Below are 11,326 nucleotides of genomic sequence, written 5' to 3'. Positions count from 1 at the left end.
AAGATCACCTAGTCTAGCTTCTGACCTAACACTAACCAGTCCTCCACTAAACCATATCACTAAGCTCTACATGTAAACATCTTTTAAAGACCTCAAGGGATGGTGACTCAACCACTTCCCCTGGGCAGTCCATTCCAATGCCTAAAAACCCTTTCAGTAAAGTTTTTCCTAATATCCAACCTAAACCTCCCCTGGCACAACTTTAGCCCATTCCCCCTCATCCTGTTGATGTTGAAAATCTGACTCAGTTGAGAGAACGTGAGCAACTGTCATCTATAAAGAAAGAATTTTGAGTTGTGAGACTGGCCTAAAGTGAAAATTGCACTATTTTAATACCTTTGTTTCTCCAGCGTGCAAACTCAATTAGTATAAAGTCAAACTTCAAAGCATGTATTAAATTATTACCAATATTTATTGAGGTTTAACAAGAAAGCAAAAGACATGTATCTTCTCTGTTTATCTATACAGTTCTCATAGAGTTATTAAAGTTCTCCCAAAATAAGATTTTAATAATCTTTAATTAACACACAATAAATATTCTATTAAATGGAACTCTTTAGCTTGGGAAATTATTCATTTGAGACACTTACTTGAAGGGTTACCACTGATCTTTATCAGTGTAAGTTAGATTGCAATACTTCCTGTTAGGAATTTTGTAGGAAAGTTCATTTCAGGGTGAAAATCAATCTTGAACATTTCAAAGACACTTAAAGTCTAAATTGAATCTGAGTAATATTAGGCCTCTCTACTAGGTATGTAATTTGTGCAAACAGGTTCCCAAATGCTCCCTTATAAAATTAGTGGGAAGATTTAATTTTCTATGTTGATTATATGGTCAGTTTGGAGTAACAGCACTACTAAATTCCTGTCTTAGTTTAGGAGCAATAAATAAAAACCTCTGGTACCAAGCACACATCATTCACAAAACAGTAGTTTTCTCTGAAAATGAAAAATCTTCATCAAGATTTCAAGGTGAAGAGGAAACAGCAGAGCATGAATTCATTCATTCTTTCCTGGTAAGGAAATCTGCAGTCTTTGTAATCCAAATTATTGTAAATCATAAATCTGAAACTCAGGAAATATCTGCAGTTTCTATGGAGTTACTTGTCTATCTATCTACTGAAGACTTAAAGGTCCATTTTGTAATATGATGTGAAATATCTCCTTATGGGATATGAGATATCTCCTTATGGTCAAGCTTCCACTATCAAAATGATGAAGCCGGTAATAGAAAGTTACCATTGTTATTGACACTTTCTCTATTGAGCTTTGTTCTGTGGGGTGGTTATTCAAACACCTCCTTATTATTTATGTCTTTCTGTGCATCCATCCATCAATTTCCCTTTAATTTATTTTTACATATTAATACAAAATGACCCATTTTGAGCCTTATGTGGCCAACAGTCTGGACAGCAAATGGGTGCTTATAGCAGATTAATGCATTTGTGAATCAATTCTGATTACAAGCAAAAACCTAACTGAGTGAAATATTCTGGTTGTGTCTAAAATCATAACCTTACATGCAAGAATCATGGAATTCTGGCTGTATCTTCTTCTAGCTTAGCTATCCCTTGAGCATTTATTCATTTGTTTGCCCTTGCCAAAAAAATTATTCACCTAAACACAGCCCCCTCATGATGTCAATGGAAGTCTGAGCAACCTACGGCAGAGAATGTTCAAAGCTTATATTACTACAGAACAATGTTGTCTTCTGGTTCATTTTATTTCCTTGGATATCCTGTTCTGTGAGAAGAGTAATCCTGTAACTAAAGCTGACTTGTGATTTTTCACAGTATAACAAAATATAACAAAAATGCCTACATTCCACCTTTTAATGATTAAGTCTCTCCAGTGCCGTGAGCCTTGGACATGCAGGCACACAAGTAATTTTATGCACATGAACAATCCCACTGAAATCCTTGTGTCTACACACGTGTAGCATTGCACATATTCACATCAGCAAGATCAAGGACTGCTTTTGTCAAGAACATCTGCGGCAAAGGAATCTTCTTGCAAATAATCAGTGTCTACATTAGCAAACCTCATAGATTTGCTTCAGTGCTCAGTCACCCACAAAAGTCACTGCCTTGGATAGCACTTGCTTTGAGCAATATTCCTTGAGTAATTTGCTTTAAATTCTTTAAACTCTATGATAGCATAGTTTACTGAAGCTTTCAGAAATATTTATTTATTTATTTTTAAAAGATCATAATCACTTATTGGAAGTAGTTACAAATCAATGCAAATGGTGTATTTGAAAGTCAGAGTTAAGAACTTGCCAATTGGTATTTCATTCTGCATTACTTAGTGGTCAGGATGATGTCTTCCTATCTTCATACATTTTTTTTCACCTGATAATGTTGAATTTTTGAACAACAGTGTGAGCACAGTTTGTATAAGTAAATGAACCATGGCAGCAACTGCAATTCAGTCAGCAATGAAAGCATGATCAAAATGTATTAAATTATTTGTAATAGTTTCTCTGCAAGAAGGCAAATCTATTTGAACAAAAAAAAAAAAAAATTAGCTAGAATATGAAACTGAAATAATAAAAATGTCATGTCCCTTTAAATAGTATATGAGTGTTCAGATACTCTATATCTTAAGTGGTATTTCATTCTAAAGGAACTAAGAAAAGTAATCTGTGGTTAAATGTATGGGGTTTCAAAAGAATTGCTCCACAAGTAGATTAAACAAAGAAGCCCAGGAAAAAAATAATAATACATATATACACACACACACATAGATATATATATTACACCATTCTCAAATAGCCAATACATTTTCATAAAACATAAAAGATAAGCTACAGTGTTATGTGACAGCTAAAAACTGTGGTATTGATTCCTAAAAATATTGATTTAATTTTATCAAAATGTATTTATTCATCACTGCTGCATCAATGATCTTCTGTATTTTATATGTAAATAATCTATTCTATTCCCTTGATCATGTTAATCTTACTAATGACAAATTACCATTCTCCACGTACAGTTCCTAGATTTACAAATTATCACTCCTGCTTTCAGGGGACTGAGAATCAGCCACGCTTGCTAATGCCTCCATGGATCGCCTGACACATAGCAGATTTTTATATTCCCTTTTAAAGCATTCAGCTCACAAGAAATAATTTATAAATCTGGCTATCACTCGCACTTATCCTCTTACTGCTTGAGGGGGAAAAAGAACAAGATCAAATTGTGAGGATTATTAACAATTTAAGAACTTTATTTGCTTCAATTAACTCTTTGCAGGAAGAACTGCATGCTAAAGCATGTTGTTTTTAGGGAAGGAAGGTGAAGTATCCTGTCTATTTAATTATGGTGGATAATTCGGACAAACAGAAAATAATATCTAGAAATACTCTTAATTCCCTGACTTTGAAAAAAAAAATTAAAAGAAAAAAAAAAAAAAGAAACTCTTGAATTTTAAATGTGCATTTAAGCCTAAAAGCTCATCTCTGCAAACAGAACTTGACTTGAGTTAAGGAATTAGAACTGTGACAAATCAAGAAAAACTCAGACTGGGGGACTGTCTGTCTTGCTCTGCACCTGTGCATAGTAGAGGCAAAATACTACCAGTCTCATTGGGAAGCACTGTCCCTCCATCTGATGTATGTTTCTTTTTTCTGTCCATGATTAGACAACGGAGAATAAGATCTTCGAACTTCACCCTTCCTTTAGGTTCACATGACTCATGATAACTCCTGACTGCAACCTTCCCCTTCCCATGCAGAGAGAAATGCTTGTGATAGTCACAGAACGGTTTGCTACCTTTTGTTGCAGGAAACTCCTTTTTCTCCTCCTCTTTCGGTGCAAGGGAATGAACAGCAGTGGCTGAGGGACTGCTGGAAAGGAAAGGTGCTCCTTCACTGTAAAAATGTTTTCAGAGTCCCTTTGAACATTTCTGTCACCCACTCAGAGCCATGGGGAGGAGTAGGAGGACCCCGGATGTCAAACGGGATTCAGTTGCCAAACACCGGTGCTTAACAACAACTGAGGTGCATGAAAGTTTTCTCTACTGGCTTCTAGTTGCCACTCCAGAATAAAAAGGTCTCCTGAAGGTCCTGCTGGTCCCTTGAGGATGTTTTAGATACCCAAGGCATCCAAAATGCTAACACACACCTGGATTCAGGTGACTGAATCCCTCTCATTGAACACAGCCAGCTCCCACCACAGTCCATGAAAGTCTGTAAACGATACCAGTTAACATTATTTGTGATCAATATCAACAATCAGTATCTTCTGACAGTATAACATCTGTTTAATATAACTAGCATTAACAATGTAAAGAGCCCATGGCATCTACTAACAACCTGATTAAGTGTGTATAACTGGTGCCAAAATCTCCATTACTCTGCTCAGTGCTACAGAGAAGGCTAGTGGAAAGTTTCAGATGGTGCACATGTGTTACTGATGCTCTAGACACCTTCCCACAAAAGGAAGAGAGACACAAGAAACCCCTCAGCTGACAAATCCTTGTTCTGTAGGAGAGAAATTATTGTGAATGCTTCTATTAGCTTCCCTTCTGCCTGACCATTCACCGTATATAACCACAGTACTGACCATATGTGTGACAGGATTTTCCTCATTAGGAAGTCTTTTCTGCCTAAAGAATAACTTTAAGTATCCTAATGGAATCTGTAATTAGAAGAATACAATATTTTTTAAACACACTCCAAACTCCCATTTCTAATGCATTAAAACCAGGTTCATTTTCAGCAGTCTATGCAGCAATATGTATTTACGATCCTCTTGAAGCACAACTTATTGGCCTGTACAGTACAGCTATTTCCATTTGTCACATTGATATGTATTTAGGGACTATCTAAATACAGACTGGATCGATTATAATGGTCGGTCATGTAAATTTTCCTTAGTTCAATGACCATTGCTGCAATAGACTTTCAGAACCACTGCAGTCTGTCATGAATCTAATCTATAGAAACTTAATGCTGATATACATTCATTATACTCAGGTTTTCATTTATGTTGCGGATGAACACAAAGGCTAATATTTGGAACTGGATGGCATTTGGGCATGTATTTTGTTAACTCAGATGATAGGTACAGCCTTATATGCAAACTTCCACCTTCTTCATGAATAAAGCAAGATTAAGCCCCTTCCATCCTCTAAAAAAGAAGAGTGAAGATTTTAAAGTGAAGGAAAAGTAGCCTTATTTTTTGAAAATAACTTTTCTTTTCCCTCCTTTAAATACTCCAGCTATCTGTTCAAGACATCTTATTACAAATATGCTCCTTCAATTACATTTCTTTTAAGAATGTCAAGGAAAAAAAAAAAAAAAAAAAAAAAAAAAAAAAGGGCCTTCTACACATCATTTCTTACAGAGAGGCTGAAAATGCTCTGTCTTGCCTTATGTGTACACCTCCCAGCTCTTGCTATTGCTAGTAGCTATTTTAAAAATAATTAGCTCCTGGAACTATAAAGTACTGTGCCAACTTACAGTTACAAACAAGCATATACAAAAAAAAGTCTGCCCTACTCTATGTCACAATTTGAGCTGGTTGGTTTTCCACTGTATTTTCTATATAACTGGAGTGCTTACCCTGTAGCAGAATCAAATGTTCACATTCCTACCATGAAAAAAAAAAAAAAAAAAAAAAATCCATAACTTGAGGGTAATTGCAACAGGTAAATCCAAAGTGGTTACTGCAGTTAACTTCATGTTAATGTTAGTTAGAATCTAAGGGTTACTGCCTACAAACATTCATTCATGAGTCATTCAGTGACAGCCAATGAAAATATTTGGTGAATAAACTTCCACGTACGCTTATACGTTCCAGTCCTAACAGGGTACTAATAAGCAATTCAGATATGTAGTTTACTTCCTCATATGCATTAATGTTAATTACAAGTAACCAGAATTATAAAGACAATGTAATTACATTCTAATTATAGTATAACCACAGCCACTGTGTTATAAAGTGTAATACAATTTAAAAAAAAAAAAAAAAAACTTTCACTCCCTATAGACACTTCATTTTAGAAGATGCTTTTTATTCTTGCTTTTTCATATCCTACCTTTCAATGATGCACATCTGAGCACTCAAACATTTCTTTGACCCAGCTTTCACTGAAAAGCAGAGCAACGTAAGTAATATTATCTAACCCCATTTTAAATGAAGATATGTTCACTTTTTCTTTATAGAACAGGGGAAACAGGAATTGGATAGGTAGAGTCCCTTTCTTTTCACTGTAGACAACACTCGAATCTTAACTCACCAGCAGTCAGTGTTAGTCCAGTAGCTTTCTACATGGAGAATGTGAAGTACTGCAGTAAGGCTTAACAGTTAAGTAAATATACAATAATAGGCACTAGAGACATGCAATATGTAATATGTACATAGCAGGTACATTCTAGATACTCACTTTCTGTCATGATATTGGTATGGCAGGAATAAATCTAGTTTTTCCTCGTCAGCGTAATGGGTCATAATTGGCTTTCTCTGGCACTAGGAACAATGATACCAGCAAAGAAGCAATAGGACAAAGCAAGTCAACATGCCTGCCACATCACTGAGCAGGGAGGAAAGGAAGAAATAGAAGCAATTATTACTCATCTATCTATTACTCATCTATCTTAGCACATTCTCACATCCAAGAGCTCATACTGACAGAATTGGTCATCGTTTTAAATATACTCCGAAAGTTGAGAGAAAGAGCAAGCCAAGATAAGAAGGTAACCATTTCCACCTGAAGAAGGGCATGCCTAGCTGTGGGAAAACAGCATGAGGGAAAACAGAGTGGCTGTCCAGGATTTCACTGTATTAAGCTGGAAAATAATTCCCTTGAGAAAACACCTAAAAGTCCGAGGGATTTGCTGACATAGTTGGAGGCTCTTGTTTCCCTTGAGGATGAGAGGAGAGTAAAAACAGAACAAGACAACAAAGCATGACAGTTAGGAGAAGTGCTGTGTGCTCAAATATATGTTTCCAGGCTGGAAGAAGGAAATGTTGTAGAAAGATGATTCTTCCCCATTGGCAAAGGGTAGCATTGCCAAAGAGAAGAAATGAAATAAATCATAAGTCAAAGCCAAACAAACCCAAGAGACTTACTTCTACTCTTAGAAGAACATGAATCCTGTCTCCAGGGTATGTGTGTCATCCTACACACCTGTATTACATAGCCTGGCTAGTAGCATCATGCCCTGGAAAGAAGGCACTGCCAGGTGGAAGTGGTTCATTCCCTGTTTGCCTTACAAGGAGCCTACTCAGCCATCTCAGCAGTAGCTGCCCACACCATCCCAGACCTACTCAGGGCTCATTGCTATTTTCTAATAGATACAAAATACTAGATAAAGAAGCCCAGTTCAAATCATGGAGAGAAAGTTTTGAGATTCTGAGTCTCACCCATGTTGCATTTTCCTTCCCAGAAAAGTGAGAAGAAAAAAAAATCTCAGAAATATTACAGCCAGCATACAGTGGCTTGAAGAGACAGTAAACGCAGCAAAGCTTCACCAAAAACATTTAGTCTTTTGTTGTCCTGTTCAAGGAAAGGTTGGATGTGGTGCTTGGTGACAGGGTGTAGTGGGTGACATTGGTGGTAGGGTGGTGGTTGGACCAAATGATCTTGGAGGTCTTTTCCAACCCTAATTATTCTATGATTAACTAGGCCTTTTTATCAAGTGAGGCTATAACTCACCATACACATACCCTTTATAATATATAGCAGAATCAACAACATTTAACAATTAATTCTTTTACGTTGTCTTCAAGGTCACACTATTAGATGAGTTAAAGGTGAGGAGATAGGGCAGTAACATATCATTTATACTTCAGAAGATGCTGGTTCTCTTAATTTTGTAGATACTAGAAGAGTCTTCCCTAATTACCAATAGAAAAGAAGAGGACCATGAAAACTCAGTATTATCCACTAACCATAACTGAGGTCAGAAAAATAAGGCACAGACACAGGGAGCTACCCACATGCTTAATGCCAGCTGCCAGAGCTGCTCGTCTTTATGACTGGCATAAGTGTGATGACATGTCCTTAATGGAGAATATAGCCCATTTCACAATGATACATTCACAGGACATCATCTGCGTGTATGTTTAAGTTTCACTGGTGAGGAAGCCTTTAGATGATTAAATTCAAGAGGGGAAAAAGACTTCAGGGAAGAAACCACCCATCATTCAGTATTTTCTCCCCTGAACAATGGACTAAATTAAATGAATGTGTGAAATAATAATATGCAAATCATTACATTTGCCCCTGCCAAAATGAAAAGGGCAAAATAAAATGTGTATACTGTAATGAAACATCACAAAACGCTATGTACTTTAAGGATCAGTTATTTAGAGTAAACAAGGAAAATAGTATTTAAAAAATAAAATAACTAAGACAAAACATAGCAGGTAGTGGTTAGCAATGGTTGCTGTGCAAATTCATCATTTTGGCCTGAATACAAATAACCTGTATATGTATATTTTAAGAGTGGGAAAAGACTAAACTAGATAGTTTCTAATGCTAGGAGATTCTGGCTAGGCAACTCACCCTTGCCAGTCTATATGATAAAGTATGTGTGAAAGGAAATATCCCTTAGGCACGTCTACTATCCAATATAGCTAGCAATAACATCATTAAAAGTTTTAAGTCAATAGGGTAGCTGAGAAACTTCCTCCTGTTATCTAATGCAACTGTGATCGTCCTACTAATTACTGTTATATAATAAAAAGGCCTATGTTCATTTTATAGGAATCTCATTAAAAATGCATCTGACACTTGCACAAACACTGACCTGGAGACATGGAGAAACTAGATTACTTATTCTGTACACTTAGCAATAAGCAACATTTCCAAACAAGTGTAGTTTGGAAAGCACATGCACATTTACTTGAAGGGGGGGAAATCAACTTGGGAAACCTGAATAATGAGCCATAAGCAAACAGTCACAACCCCAACAATCTGATAATGGTGTCCTCCCAAAGCCATGAGTGTATGACTAACCACTTATTTACATTACCTCCTGATTATATCCTACACACTTGGAGAAATACCTTTGCAGGTCCAGCTGATCTCTTGTCCAATGAAAATATTTCATTTCTGGAGAGCAAGGGGACCCCTTGGTGTGAGCAGCTTGCTCACAAACCCCGCATCAGGGTGTGGTACTGGGCAGCTGCAGCCCCTGGCCATCATTTGCCATACTCCTCTTATATCTAGGAAGCCACATCTCCTGCAGTTCAACTTTGAAAAGAATCATTTGCATGCACATCCTTGCTTCTCTTTTTCTTTAAGAAAGAAAATAAAAAGAGGGGAGAAGGGCTTCCTGCACAACATTTATGTCCTTTATTCTCATCTCTTCTTACTGAACAACCTCTTTTGTCCTGTAGGAGCTGAAACTATGATCAGAAAAACTCTTCATGCTAGAAATATGAGCTATTATACCTTTTTTTTTTTTTTTAAATGAAGTATGTGGTGTGATGCATTGCACGCATTTCTAACTCCTCTAGGGAAAGTGCAAATGGTAGAATGTGTAGTCAAAAAAATAAGAGCCAAATATATAAAATATATAAGTTAACAGAAGGAAGGAAGGAGGGAAGGAAGGAGGGAAGGAGGGAAGAAAGAAAGGAAGGAAGAAAGAAAGGAAGGAAGGAAGGAAGAAAGAAAGGAAGAAAGGAAGAAAGAGAAAGGTTTTATCCAAACTAGGAGCAAGTAATCCAGGAAGCAAACAAGACAGCAGCTAGCATCTTATCAGAGCAAGGAGATCAGCAGCAAAGATCAAAATGGTGTCTCAGCATATTAATGTTGTCAATGTCTATGAGTCTCAGTGCTCAAAAAGACCACAGCAGTAATCTTGGTGCAACACAGCCAATCATCAGCAGTTTGCTTGCAGAGTTCAACAGGAAACTCTCACATTTATTGACTCTGCTCCCTCATCAGTATATGTCACTGCACTCCATAGAAGCTAACACTGTGTTAATTTATCAGCAAATCGAAAGCAGAATAAAAATGCAACTTCTGTCTTTTTCTGAGTCACTTATTTGCTTCAGTGCTTTATTTTCCACTCTACATGATAAAATATAAGTTTTTAGCTTCAAATTCTGGAAAAAAAAATGACAAAAAAAAAGTAAATACAAATTAAATTCTTGTTTGGTACAAGTGTACAAACACTATGTTTACAACCAATCCAGCAGGGTAGACAGGACCTGAAGAGTCCTGTTAACTGCATGTCCAGAGCAGGCAGACTTCTTTCTCCCCTCTGAAGTTCTCAGGTAAAAAAGCTGATTGAATGGCAGTGAATGTGTAAAATAGCACATATGAAATGCAATCCAAAACCAGCAAAAGTCATGTTCTGGCTCTGCAAGGAAGGTAGCCTAGTCCTCACAGATTCACTGCCCATCTATGACTGTTTACTCAGTCATTGGCTCTTGCCTTGGGCTGATATGTGTCAGCATATCTCCACAAAACTGGAGGCCACACACATTTAGATCAAATTGTTTTTATGAAGTAGTTAAATTTAAAAGTAAAGATATTAGATAGGTTTTGAAGCTGACACAGAAAAAAATAAAATAAATAAAACAAAATAAAATAAAATAAAATAAAATGTCTTTTGACTTTTTTTTAATTAATTCAATATGCTTTTTGTGTCTGAGGATTTTCAAATTAGGATCTCAGAGCAGGGAAGGAAGAGGCATCGCTTAGTGCAGTTTTGCCAGTATATGTCAATGCTCAGCAGTGGTTTATTACCACAGACGTAATGTTGCATGAGAGCTCAGAGCTCTGCAGAAGAAAGCTTCTAGCTGAAACCAGAGGAGATGGTATGGTATAATGTACGCATACTGTATATTTACCACACATTTTACAAGCAAAGCTGTATAGGCCTGCTAGTTCTGTAATGAACACGAGTGGTCGAGGTGTTGATTTGCATCTCAGATGAAAAACAACTGCCCTGAAGCCAGTGTCCTTAACACTGCATTGGTTACTGTTAACACAAAGGGAAAGGTGTCATCTGCAAAGTCAGCAACATCAGCTCCTGCAGCAGCACACCAGGGCGTTTGCTGGAAGTCTTTTCTTCAAGAGGAGAAGAGTGACCTGACCTTGCTTGTGGGCTGTATACAAATCAAAGCACAGGATAAGATGGCAAATTCAGAACAAAAATTGAAAGGAGAAAGAAGAGAAGCACGACTTCTTACAGCTAAAAATGCTTCATCCAAGAGCCAGAAACCAAAATTGTTCTTTTTGTTGTCATTATGTAATACCTAAGTTACAAAGAGACAGCAGTGTTTTCCCTCTAGTAGCTTCCTGCCCACCCCCTGCAAATAAAAATAAAATATTTTATAGGTTTTTTTTGGTTTGGTTTGTTTTA

General features: G+C 36.8%; 1 long non-coding RNA gene across 2 annotated transcripts; it reads right to left on the bottom strand.

The window, feature by feature from the left end:
- Window positions 1-434: 434 nt before the first annotated feature.
- LOC137856912 (uncharacterized) lies at window positions 435-9,397 on the bottom strand. Of its 2 annotated transcripts, XR_011096867.1 has the most exons (4): window positions 6,043-6,095; window positions 5,567-5,594; window positions 4,566-4,640; window positions 435-4,189 (listed from the first exon to the last, which is right to left on the bottom strand). It is a non-coding gene; the product is annotated as an uncharacterized lncRNA (long non-coding RNA). The 2 variants fall into 2 exon arrangements; XR_011096868.1 differs by lacking the exons at window positions 5,567-5,594; window positions 6,043-6,095 and adding an exon at window positions 9,018-9,397.
- Window positions 9,398-11,326: the final 1,929 nt, after the last annotated feature.

Source organism: Anas acuta, chromosome 5, assembly GCF_963932015.1.
Source record: "Anas acuta chromosome 5, bAnaAcu1.1, whole genome shotgun sequence".
NCBI classification, from domain to species: Eukaryota; Metazoa; Chordata; class Aves; order Anseriformes; family Anatidae; genus Anas; species Anas acuta.
This window is presented reverse-complemented; position numbering and strand designations above follow the sequence as displayed.